Raw genomic sequence first — 13,519 nt, forward strand, 5'->3', positions numbered from 1 at the left:
CCTTAGAGACTAAAGACCACCAATGGATGATGGGAGGCTGACTTACTAGATACCAGGCTATACTTTTAGATACACTTGAAATAATACTTAAACCTGTCAAACTTCAAACCCAGCTACCCTTATGCCTGGACTTGACTATGATACAACTATGTTAAAACATAACTGCACTACTGGGTATTTACCCAAAAGATACAGATGTAGTGAAAAGAAGGGCCATCTGTACCCTAATGTTTATAGCAGCAATGGCCACGGTCACCAAACTGTGGAAAGAACCAAGATGCCCTTCAACGGACGAATGGATAAGGAAGATGTAGTCCATATACACTATGGAGTATTATGCCTCCATCAGAAAGGATGAATACCCAACTTTTGTATCAACATGGTCGGGACTGGAAGAGATTATGCTGAGTGAAGTAAGTCAAGCAGAGAGAGTCAATTATCATATGGATTTGTGGAGCATAACGAATAACATGGAAGACATAGGGAGATAGAGAGGAGAAGGGAGTTGAGGGAAATTGGAAGGGGAGATGAACCATGACAGACTATGGACTCTGAAAAACAATCTGAGGGTTTTGAAGGGGCGGGGGAATGGGAGGTTGGGGGAGCCAGGTGGTGGGTATTATGGAGGGCACGTATTGCGTGGAGCACTGGGTGTGGTGCATAAACAATGAATTCTGTTACGCTGAAAAGAAATAAAAAAAAAAAACCATAACTGTTCAGAAATTATTGACCTTGTTTATTCTAGCAGACCAGATTTAAAAGATTCCCCTATTAGGGCACCTGGGTGGCTCTGTCACTTAAGTGTCTAACTCTTGATTTTGGCTCAGGTCATGATCTCAGGGCTGTGAGATCAAGCCCCAAGTTGGGCTGGGTATGGAGACTGCTTAAGATTTTCCCTCTCCCTTTACCCTCCACCTTCTCTCCCCTTCTCTAAATAAATAAATAAATAAATAAATAAAATAAAATATTCCCCTATTGAAAACACAAATGACAACTGGTTTACTGATGGCAGCAGCTTCATGGATAAGGGAAAAAGAAAAGCCAGATATGCTATAGTTAATTTCCTTAAGACCACTGAGGCAAAAGCCCTTCCAATAAATACTTCTGCTCAAAAGGCTGAATTAATAGCATTGACCTGTGCTCTTCAATTGGTAAAAGTCTCAAAAATTAATATCTATACTGACTCCAAATATGCTTTCCTGGTACTATATGCCCACAGGGCAATTTGGAAAGAAAAGGGATTATAATCAAGCCACAATTCCCTAATCAAATATTGTCCTGAAATAATTACTCTCCTTGAGTACACCTACCTAAGGAGGTGGCTATAATCCATCTCAGAGGACATCAAAAGGACATGACTTTAGAATCTAAAGGAAATAATCTGGCAGACTGTGCAGCCAAGCAGGAAGCACAGAATAAACAAATATTAAGTCTTACAGCAGTCTTAATTCCAATAAAGTCCATAACTCCACTCTATTCAGACCAAGAAATTCATACAGCCTAGGAATGAGGATATTTTAAAAATAAACAGGACTAGCTTGTTAATGACAAGAGAAAAATCTTTATACTCCAAATTAACCAATGGACGGTAATACAGGGTTTACGCCAGGCTACTCATTTGGGCAAAAATGCTTTAGAACATTTAATTAAAATATTTACTTATATATATTTAATTTAATACACTTGATGGAGTAAATTCAACAGCTACAAAAAAATAGATCTGCCGATCCTGTAGTTTGTGCATAAGTAAATCCGGAAGGTGCAGTCTGCCCTCCTCCACTTCTAAAACGAGTCCTAAGGTGTGGAACATATACAGAAGAGGACTGGCAGCTTGATTTCACACAGATGCCTCCTTGCAAAGTCTATAAATTCCTACTAGTGTTGGTTGATACTTTCACTGGATGAATCGAGGCCTTTCCTTGTAAAATGGAAAAAGCCATGGAAGTAACCGAAGTTCTGTCATGAGAAATTATTCCTAGGTTTGACCTTCCACAATCCCTTCAAAGTGACAATGGCTCTTCTTTAACTGTACAAATAATTCAACAAATAGCATAGGTTTAAAATTAAATATTTTCTATGTTCAGCCTGGCATTCACAATCCTCTGGAAAGGCATAGAAAGCTGATCATATCTTAAAATGATACCTTATTAAACTTAGTCTAGAGACCCAGGTAATTGGGTTACTTTCTCACCAAAAGGACTTCTCAGAATGAGAACTGCTCCAAAACAACCTCTAAGATCCAGCCCTTTTCCGTTATTAGACAGAAAGCCATTTCTTACACTGGATCTATTATTAGATGAAGATATAATGCTCTATTAAATTATTCACTTGAGGCTGATTTAATTCATAAGTAACTTAATAAATACACTGACCACATGCTCCCCAAACCTGACTCAACTATAACTGAGAGTCTACCCCATGTAAGTCCTGGAAACATGGTTTATTTAAAAAAAAAAATGGAAATCAAATACAGTGGGGAACTTAAATCCAAAATGGAAAGGTCCATATCAGGTAGTATTATGTATTCCCACTGCAGTAAAACTAGAAGGGCATTCTTCCTGGACTCATATATCTAGAATAAAACCTGTACCTCCTTCACAGGAAACCCATGACCAAACCAAAGTGCCTTCTTACTCCTATGAACCTGTAGAAGATCTAAACTCCTCTTCAAATGACAATGAAGGCTGTATATTTTCTTTTTGTTCTTTGTTCACCTATCTTAACTGACAATTCCTTCTTACAATGGGCACATTAAGCTGATCTTCAAAATCAAACAGCTTGCTTGATATGTGGAATTTTGCCCATATTAAGTACATCTGGGTTACCCTGGTGGGTTTCCCCTTTACAAGGTACTGATTGGTGCTCTATATACTTATATTTCAGAAATAATATATATTACATCCTGTTTTTGTGCTAAATCTATCACTAACCAGAATGTTTCTCCTTGGCCCATGAGCAATATGACATGGATTTACCAGGACATAATCAGACTTTTTCATATCCTCAAACTATTAAACTATTAATTGACTTTATAAACCCATAAATTGATGCCCAATAATGAGTGCCTAAGTTCTGAAACGCTACTTACCATTATAATGAGGAGGGTATATATCACATTTGGGATATACATTTATGGCTCACACCCACCCCTGGATAGATCAGTCAAAAGGCACTTTTACGCTGGGAACAAAGAAATCATACACATGATACCCAGGCAAATAGCACACGACCTCTAGGATGGCTATCAGGAGAAACAGGTTCTCAAACCCCTATACTCAAGGCTACTAACTGGTTTGCTACTGATTGCATAGGGCAACCTAAAATCAGATGGCTACCTCCAACAGAACCACTGATTATATGGAACTAACCTATGGCCCTGGCTTCTTCCAGGGTGGACAGGTCATTGAGACTTAGGTTTTGCCTAGATTCATGGGTGCACTACTATCACTACCCCAGCTAATCTTCCTAATTTAAAACAAAGATGGGCACCATCTCTCTTTCATTGGTATGATCATTTAGCATCCATTTTTGTTCTGTCTGTAGGGTTAGAAAGCGTCATTTGGCATGTGGAAGCCCTTAATAAATACACCATAAAGGCACTCAATGATTCACAAACCAGCATCTCTTTACTCAATACTGAAGTCACACAAATGCACAAAGCAGTTCTATAAAAGAGAATGGTTTCAGATGTTCTAACAGCAGTACAAGGAGGTACATGTGCCATTATCAAAACAGAATGCTGGGTCTACATCCCAGGTTATCATAAAAATGTCACAGGGCTACTAAAAGACATGAATACTCAAATTAGGTTTTTATAATGATATGGCTGGTTAGATTCCTGGCTTGGGAGAGGACTATGGTCAACTATTAAGGGTCTCTTTCATTCTTGCAGCCGTTTTAATTCCAATATGCTGTGCTCTTCAATGATTTTTTTGCTTGGTGCCAAGACTCCACCACTACAATAACTGCACATTGACAGATGATCCTTTCTACTCAAGGAGATTCACAGATGTTGTCTACCTTAGATTTGCCTACCTCTGCCTTTTGTAACTCTTACATCTCTAACTGACCAATGTTGACTCATAGGTAGGGACAACTCTATTTAGGAGGAAGAAGTTACAGAAGATAAAACTTTCCATCCTCAGCAACCTTAAAAATTTAAGGATCAAATGTTTCAGCAGGGGGAAATGATGAGGAGAACAAAGGCAAGAAAAATGTAGTTTAAAAAATCTCCTTACAGCATGCAGCCCACTGATACCTGAGACATGAAGAATGTGACATTTCTCAAGGAGTTCATGGCTGCCTTAATGCCTTAATGTTTATATTTCATTAAAGCCTAAAAGTAACCTTACCTTGACAATAGCTACAATTTTCAAGGTCCTGTAAGACCCTGCTTTCGGCTTACAAAAATTCCTTAGAAACCTATATCATCTCCACCTCTCCTCTCTCCACAAAACTTAAAATATAGGGGCACCTGGATGGCTCAATGGGTTAAAGTCTCTTCCTTTAGCTCAGGTTGTGATCTCAGGGTCTTGGGACCAAGACCAGCATAGGGCTCTTTGCTCAGCGGGGAGCCTGCTTTCTCCTCTCTGTCTGCCTCTCTGCCTACTTGTGATCTCTGTCTGTCAAATAAATAAATAAAATCTTTAAACAAACAAAAAAAAACTTAAAATATATAATCAGGGGCGCCTGGGTGGTTCAGTGGGTTAAGCCTCTGCCTTCAGCTCGGGTCATGATCTCAGGGTCCTGGGATCAAGTCCCGCATCGGGCTCTCTGCTTGGCAGGGAGCCTGCTTCCTCCTCTCTCTCTCTCTGCCTGCCTCTCTGCCTACTTGTGATCTCTGTCAAATAAATGAATAAAATCTTAAAAAAAAAAACCAACCTTAAAATATATAATCAGTCACCCCTCACACTTACACTTACAGCTCTTTCTGCCCACAGGTCCTATCCCTGTGCTATAATAAAACCACCTTTTTGCACCAAAAATGTCTCAAGAATTCTTTCTTAGCCATTTGCTCAAGAGCCCAACTTCAAGTCACATCAATTTCATCAATGGATACTATGTATTAAGTGGTAAATGTCAAGCATTCACCAAGAGCTTTTTGTGAGCTATTTAATATTTACAATAAACCTAAGGGGTAGAAATTTTACAGATGAAGAAATAAGTTCAGGAGCACCTGGGTGGCTCAGTGGGTTAAAGCCTCTGCCTTCGGCTCAGGTCATGATCCCAGGGTCCTGGGATTGAGCCCCGAGTCAGGCTCTCTGCTCAGTGGGGAGCCTGCTTCCTCCTCTCTCTGTCTACCTCTCCACCTATTTGAGATCTCTGTCTGTCAAATAAATAAAACCTTTAAAAAAGAAAGAAAGAAAGTTCAGAAAGATTTTTATTTGCCCAATACCATGTAGCTAAGTCAAAGCTAGAATTTTAACACATCTCTCTGATGTCCCAAATGGAAACTTGGCCACTACATTCTACTATTGCCCATAACTCCCACACAGCATTGGAAATCATTTCTTTTATCCAGGCTTACCTAGAGGCAAATGTAAGATCCTAATGCTTATGAAGAGATGTATTTCCGTGAACTTAGGGGCTTTTACTCTATTTCTTGACAAGTATTTCTGGGCAAGATGGGTCAGTTTCTTAATATGGGTTATAACTGATATATTACATTTTATTCAATATTTTTATACTGAAACAGTTGTCTATGGAACATAAGTGGTCCCCAAACCAACAAGATGCTGCCATCTTGTGGCATTTTTCTGTAAGGCCAGGTTTGTAATCCAAGAGTGAAGAGAACTCGATAAACAAAATTCTAACCCTGCCTGCCACTTTGCACTTCTGTTGTCTTCCTAACTGTAACATCAATTTGTTTCTCCAAATATAATATTAGGAGTTAATCAATACAGCAACATAAGAAAATAGGTAAAACTGAAGATAGAATAATAAAGTTGCCCCTCTTACTATTTACTAGCAGTATAACACCTTGTCAACTAAATTTCTGGGCCTGAAATTTTCTTATCTATAAGATGGGAACAATGACATCCATCTCATATTGTTGCTCTAAAACCAAGTTAAAATATGTATGTAAAGACCCTGGCAAATTGTGGGCATTTGATAAGTATTGGCTCCGTATTCCCTTCCCTTCTTTCCTGATCCTTTTCCTCTATTTCTGGCCTCTTCTCACTAAAGATATCCTAGCCTTCTGTTTTCCACCCACTTCCCTGCGTATTTTCCCCATTGTTCTTTCTGGTTCCCGACTTCACCCTCTCCCCACCCCCTCACACACACAGAAAGGGGGTGTCCACATTTACACACCCAGACACTTACCTTGGTAAGGAAAGCCCTGGTAAGCCTCTCTACATTATCCTATATGGCTAACTACTCCTTTATTTCGGCATTTATGCTGTTGTGGGTATAGCAGTGCAAAACATCTCCTATTGGGTTTCACTGAGCAGTTTTCCCATTACTAACAGCATTCATTCTATGATCCGGTCAGAGTCTGGTCCCCTCACATTCTGCTTATCCCTCATGCCTGATCCTTTTACACCTACCCTGAGGACCTGACACACATAGTGCAACTCTGTCTCTGACCCCATTCCCTCCCTTCCCCCTCCATTCTCCGGCCTTACTCACTCTGCCCTGCCCTCTGGTCTTCTTCCTTTTGCTGCTCCTTTTGTCTGAAAGGCTCTCCCAGAGAGAGTTTGCTCCCCTACTTCTACAAGTTTCTCAAGTATCACTTTTTAGAAAAGGCTTCCTTGACATTCTTTATAACATTCTTTATAACTATATAAAATAGCACAAACACACAAAACCCCAGGGATGAACCCCTGTTCATCCCCTTTACCCTGCTTAGTTTTAATTTGTAAAGCCTCTTCCCACCCATCATGTTGTACTAGAGCAAAGGTGAAGGAGTTGGTAGTCTCTCAAAGTGTTCTTGTGTAGAAGGGCAAGGTTCACTTGGTTGGGCACTGGGTCCTCCACAGTGGACTGTTCCAGGAAACATTAAGTATGTTAGCTAGAGATAACACATTAACATAAAGCTGTGGAAACTTATTTTTCATTCTTGCTGCTCTTACTCCTCAGCACTTAGTCTATCTTCACCTTCATATACCTTAGGATTTCTGCTTCTTCTGGTTTCATCTAATTTTGGTGTTTATCATTTAGGATAGGAATTCTAAACCCAGAGTTCATGGAAAGTCTTCAAATGGCCCAGGAATAACTTGAAATTATTGGCAAGATTTGGGGGGTATGTTTGTTTTCTGGGGCAAGGGTCTATGATATCGATCAAATGCAAGGAGTCTATGACTTCCCCACCTAAAAGATTAAAAACCACAGTTTTGGGGATGACAGCTCATATTCCCCTATCTTAATATGCATAATGTTTAAACATTTTTTATATCATCCTGTCTTTCTCAACAGCTTAAGCACCAAGAGTAAATGGATAATATTTATTCATTGCTATGTTACAGTGCCTAGTGTACCAGCTGGCACTTAACTAATTCTCAATGAATACTTGTTGAAGGAATGGAGACTCCATGGTGATAAAAGCCTATTAGTCATTCTGTCTATAATCTTCATTGAATAAGTCTTGTTCTGGGGTTAAGGTCTGTCTTGATTGATTCAGTTGGGTTTTGTTCATATCCAGAAATAAAGGATGAATTATCTTACTAAAAAAATGCAAATCTCACTTTTTTTTTAAACATATAAGAGCCAGTCATAATACACACTGCAAGAGAAGCTGAGTAAAGATGAAAGAGCCAGTTGAGCCCCAAAAGGGGAACAGTAAATAGGAAGTTAGGTGGAGTAAAATTCAGAAAGGGGTACTACATAACTAGAACTCAAAGAGTTGATAATCCTGATAATAATCAGTTTTGTCCAGTTAAATTCAAAAGCAGAAATTTAGGCATATGTTCAAACCACCAGTCCCATCATTAAAGACAAAAGGAAGCTGAAAAACCAGTTGGTTGAGGTTTATATTTCTAACAGATTAGGTATAATGAAAGGGATTTCTGGCACCAGTGTACTAACTCAGTTTTAACCTTTATATTTAAAAAAATACACTCTTTGACTCAGGTCATTAAATTACACTTGGGGTGATTATGTGTGTGCATATTTTATGTATTTTTATATTTTACATTTTATATTTAACAGATTTTAAAGAGGTTCATAGATACCTTAGCAATAAATCCTCTTGCGCTGTAGACCTCCTGATTTTTAGGCAACAGCATCCTTCATACTAAAAGACTGCAATAATATGCAAAAACTAATTTTTTGGCTCTGCTTCCATTCATTCTGCAGGAAAGCCAAACTTCCTTATTTTTTCTCAAATGGTTTTGTGAACCCCCAAGTATACTTGCAAAATAGTTGTCTTCACCACCATTTTCTTCCTGCCTGCTCCAGCTCTACCTCTCAGTAGAAACCCCTCTGTTCTGTTGGGGCTTAAAGGGCAGATAAGCTTCTTCTTTTTTAATTATGTTCCATTAGCCAACATACAGTACATCATAAGTTTTTGATGTAGTGTTCAACGATTCATTAGTTGCATATAACACCCACTGCTCATCACAACACATGCCCTCCTTAATACCCATCACCCTGTTACTCCATCCTCCCACCTCTCTCCCTTCTGTAACCCTGTTTGTTTCCCCAGAGTCCAGAATCTCTCATGGTTTGTCTCCCTCTCTGATTTCTTCCCATTCAGTTTTCTCTCCCTTCCCCTATGGTTCTCTGCACTATTCCTTATATTCCACATAGAAAGGCTTCTGATAGCTGCCCAAAGCACTCAGCAGTTGCTGGTGCCCACAGGTGCCTACCCCACTGCTACAGAGGTCCTGTGCTGATGGTTTTCTTCCTAAATGGTTGTGATTTTCACCAGTTCCTGTTGATGTGGGAAACAAAGGCAGAAGAAAAATTATTAAATTTCCTTACTACCTACAGCCCATTGACAAGTCCTTGAAACAGGCAGAGTGACATTCCTCTAGGGAGTCAAATGCCTCAATGTTAATAGTTTGTTAAGGGCAAAAGATAATCCTAGCCTAACCCTCCCCCACCACCCCCCGCCCAGGATCCTGTAAATCTACTTTAACATATAAAAATTCCTTTAGAAATTTCCTTTCTCTCTAACTCACCCCCACAAAGATAAGTGTTGGTAATCGTCCCGCAAGCATACGGCCCACTGATATACATCTGAAGGGTCTCATGACTAATGTTTTATTAGACGGTCATAAATGACCTTTTCCCAACAATAGCTAGCCCCTCAAGGTTCTGGAAACCTTGCTTCCAAAATTCCTTAGAGACTTACACTATCCTTAACCCCCTTCCAACTTGAAAGTATATATATAATGGGCTACTCCTCATGACCCCGGTGCTACTCTTTCTGTCCATGGGTCCTGTCCCCATGCTTTAATAAAATCACCGTTTTGCACCAAAGACGTCTCAAGAATTCTTTCTTAGCCCTTGGCTTCGAACCCTAACGTCTTTCCTACATCATCGTCATTGCTAGAATCACCAGTGCCAACTCAGGCTTTACTGAAATCTGGTGTTTACTGTGTTTCAATTTAAGTAAAAAAAAAAAAATTAAATTAAAAAATAACAGCAACTCCTATCCTATGTATGTGATATTATTTTTAGTAAACTTTTTGTTTTACTTATAGATTAATATCCAAATATAGGAGGATCTGGCAGGCTCAGTCAATTAAGCGTCTGCCTTTGGCTCAGGTCATGATCCCAGGGTCCTGGGATGGAGCCCTGCACTGGGCTTTCTGCTCAGTAGGAAGTCTGCTTCTTCCTCTGCCTCTGTCCCTCCCCACTACTCTCATGCTCTCTCTCTCTCAAACAAACAAATAAAATCTTTTTTTTAAAGTTATAGATTTACTGAAAAGTTGCAAACATAGTTCAGAGAGTTCCTACATGACCCACAGTTTTCCCTATTAACAATTTACATTACTATGAAACATGTCATAATTAATGAACCAATATTAGTATGTTACTATTTTATTCAGATTTCCCTAATTTTTATCTATGGTCCTCTAGCTGTCCAAAGATCCCATCCAAGACACTACATTTATTATTTTTTAAGTGCACTTATTTAAGTAATCTCTTAACTTACAACCCCTAGATCAAGAGTCACATGCTTCTCCAACTGAGCCAACTGTACCACAAGACATTACATTACATTTAGTCATCATATCTCCTTAGGCTCCTCTTGGCTATAAGTGTCTCAGACTTCTCTTTTATGACTTTGGCAATTTTGAGGAGTATCAGTAACAACATTTTGTAGAATGTCCTTAAGTTGAGATTTCTCTGATGTTTTTCTCATGATTATATTGGGGCTGTGTGTTTTGGAAAGGAAAAACCACAGAAGTGCCATTAACATTACATCCTATTGAGGGTATACAACCTGTCAACATGACATCACTGTTGTTATTAACTTTGATCATCTAGCTAAGGTAGTGTTTGTCAGGATTCTCCACCGCAAAATTTCTCTTTCTCATCTTCCCACTACCACACTCTTTCTTTGAAAGAGATCAATATGCATAGTCCACACGTAACAAAGAGCTGTGCTCAGCCTCCTTATTCGATTATTTATGTATAGAAGTATGGCTTCGAGGATATTTACTTTATATTTTGAGTTATAATCCAATGCTACTCTATTTTGTTGTTCAAATTGTCTGGTTTTGGCCAGCTTTCAGTTGTCTCCTGTGTCCCTTTGACATACCTCCATCTTTTATTATTCTCATTTTTTAAATTTTAGGACTTTACTTCCTGGCATTGCAAGATGTTCCAGGCTCATTCTCTGTTTCCTGCCCTAGTCCTTGAATCAGCCTTTTCTCCAAGGAGCCCTGGTTCCCTTTATTAAAGAATGTAATTAGAAACCAAGATATTAAAGGTGCTAGGAAAATTGGACAGCTTTGTATAGAAGAATGAAACTTGACCATTCTCTTACACCATACACAAAGATAAACTCAAAATGGATAAAAGACCTCCATGTGAGGCAGGAATCTATCAAAATCCTAGAGAGAACATAGGCAGTAACCTCTTCGACATCAGCCACAGCAACTTCTTTCAAGACATGTCTCCAAAGGCAAAGGAAACAAAAGTAAAAATGAACTTTTGGGACTTCATCAAGATAAAAAGCTTCTGCACAGCAAAGGTAACAGTCAACAAAACAAAGAGGTAACCCACAGAATGGGAGAAGATATTCGCAAATGACACTACAAAGGGTTGATATCCAAGATCTATAAAGAACTCCTCAAATTCAATACCCAAAAAACAGATAATCATTTCAAAAAAATGGGCAGAAGACATGAGCAGACACTTGTCCAAAGAAGACACACAAATGGCTAACAGACACATGAAAAAATGTTCATCATCATTAGCCATCAGGGAAATGCAAATCAAAACCACATTGAGATACCACCTTACACCAGTTAGAATGGCCAAAATCAACAAGACAGTAAACAACATGTGTTGGAGAGAATGTGGAGAAAGGGGAACCCTCTTATACTTTTGGTGGGAATGCAATTTGGTGCAGCCACTTTGGAAAACAGTGTGGAGATTCCTTAAGAAATTAAAAACAGAGCTACCCTATGAACCTGCAATTGTACTACTGGGTATTTACCCCAAAGACACAGATGTAGTGAAAAGAAGGGCCATCTGTACCCCGATGTTCATAGCAGCAATGGCCACAATCACCAAACTGTGGAAAGAGCCAAGATGCCCTTCAACAGATGAATGGATAAAGAAGATATGGTCCATATATACAATGGAGTATTATGCCTCCATTAGAAAGGATGAATACCCAACTTTCATATCAACATGGACGGGACTGGAGGAGCATATGCTGAGTGAAATAAATCAAGCAGAGAAAGTCAATTGTCATACGGTTTCACTTACTTCTGGAGCATAAGGAATAACATGGAGGACATTAGAAGGAAAGGAAAAGTGAATTGGGGGAAATCGGAGGGGGAGACGAAGCATGAGAGGCTATGGACTCTGAAAAACAAACTAAGGGTTTTGGAAGGGAGAGGAGTGGGGGTTTGGTGAGCCTGGTGGTAGATATTAAGCAGGGCAACTATTGCATGGAGTACTGGGTGTGGTGCATAAACAATGAATCTTGGAACACTGAAAAAATTGAATTAAATTAAAAACAAACAAAAAAGAAGCCAAGATCTGGACATTAGGTTTGCTCATTGCTACTGAGTGTCCTACATTCTAGGCCCTCCTAGCTGACAGAGTCATTGATTTGTAGGGAAAGCCAAGTCATTTGTTCTGTAGAATGTCCCACATTCTGAATTTGGCTGGTTGCTTTTATATGGTGTCATTTAACTTGTTCCTCTATTCCCTGCATTTCCTATAAACTAATAGTTACATTTAAATGTTTGATTAGAGGGGTACTTGGGTGGCTTATTTGCTTTAGCATCTGCCTTTGGCACAGGTCATGATCCCAGATTCCTGGGATCCAACCCCATGTATGACTCCCTGCTCAGTGGGGCGTCTGATTCTCCCTCTGCCCCTCCCCCACTCGTGCTCTCTCTCAAATAAAATCTTTTTTTAAAAAAATAAATGATTAGATTTAGCTTCTTTTTTTTCCTTAGGCAAAATACTGCGTGAGTGTTGCTCTGTACTTGAGGCATATAATGTACAGCTGCTCCACTCTGGGTGATGTTAAAATTGGTCGATCAGTAGGCTTATAAATTTCCCATTGGTCTTCCACATTTTTATATCCATTAATTATTTATTAAAATTTATTAGGGGTTGCAAATTAGTGATTTTCTAAATCCATCATTCTTCTGCCTTTATCAACTGAATTTCCTCTGTAAAGAAGAATTTTCCCTTAGTAATTATTTGGTCACTCTAAAATAAGTTTGTTTTTTTTCCTGGCCAGAATACCTCTGTAATGCCTAGAAGCAAAGTGGTTAAAATTGGACCAAAGTTGCAGGGGAAGCCAGACTCTTATCTTCTCAACCTGTGTAAGAGTCTTTCTTTCTCATGAAGACACTGGTCTTGAGAACTGGAATTTTGAGATCTGGGTTTGCAAAATGCAGCTCTGTCACCCATATCAACAAACATTTTTGCTGAAGGAATTAGGAGATTAATTAGTGATTTCTTGTTTCTGAAAATAGAGATTGATTTATGTGATGTGATGTATTAATTAAAAATAATTAACTGGATATATTCTGCTCTTGTTCCCTAATGGGAAAAATGTCCAAAGTCTTTTTAATGACAATATATATTAAAATCTCTAATCATACTCTAAAAAAAGTAAAATAAAATAAAATTTCTAATCAAAGTCCAAAAGACTGTTTTCTATATAGCTCTTGTTAGTTAAGGTGAATTATCAGCAGAGCAGTAAATGAAATATATTCACATTAATTCTCAAGTGACTTTTAGCAAAGGGGAAAAATTTAAGGGTTACACTCACAGGATTAACTTAAAGCAACCTCTTTAGACAGCAGTGACTAAAATGTAGTTTTAATTTACTCTAAATTTCTGGTCAGGCACTAATACAGGAAAGAGGAAAGGG

This window comes from Martes martes, assembly GCF_963455335.1.
Source record: "Martes martes genome assembly, chromosome: 10".
Classification (NCBI taxonomy): domain Eukaryota; kingdom Metazoa; phylum Chordata; class Mammalia; order Carnivora; family Mustelidae; genus Martes; species Martes martes.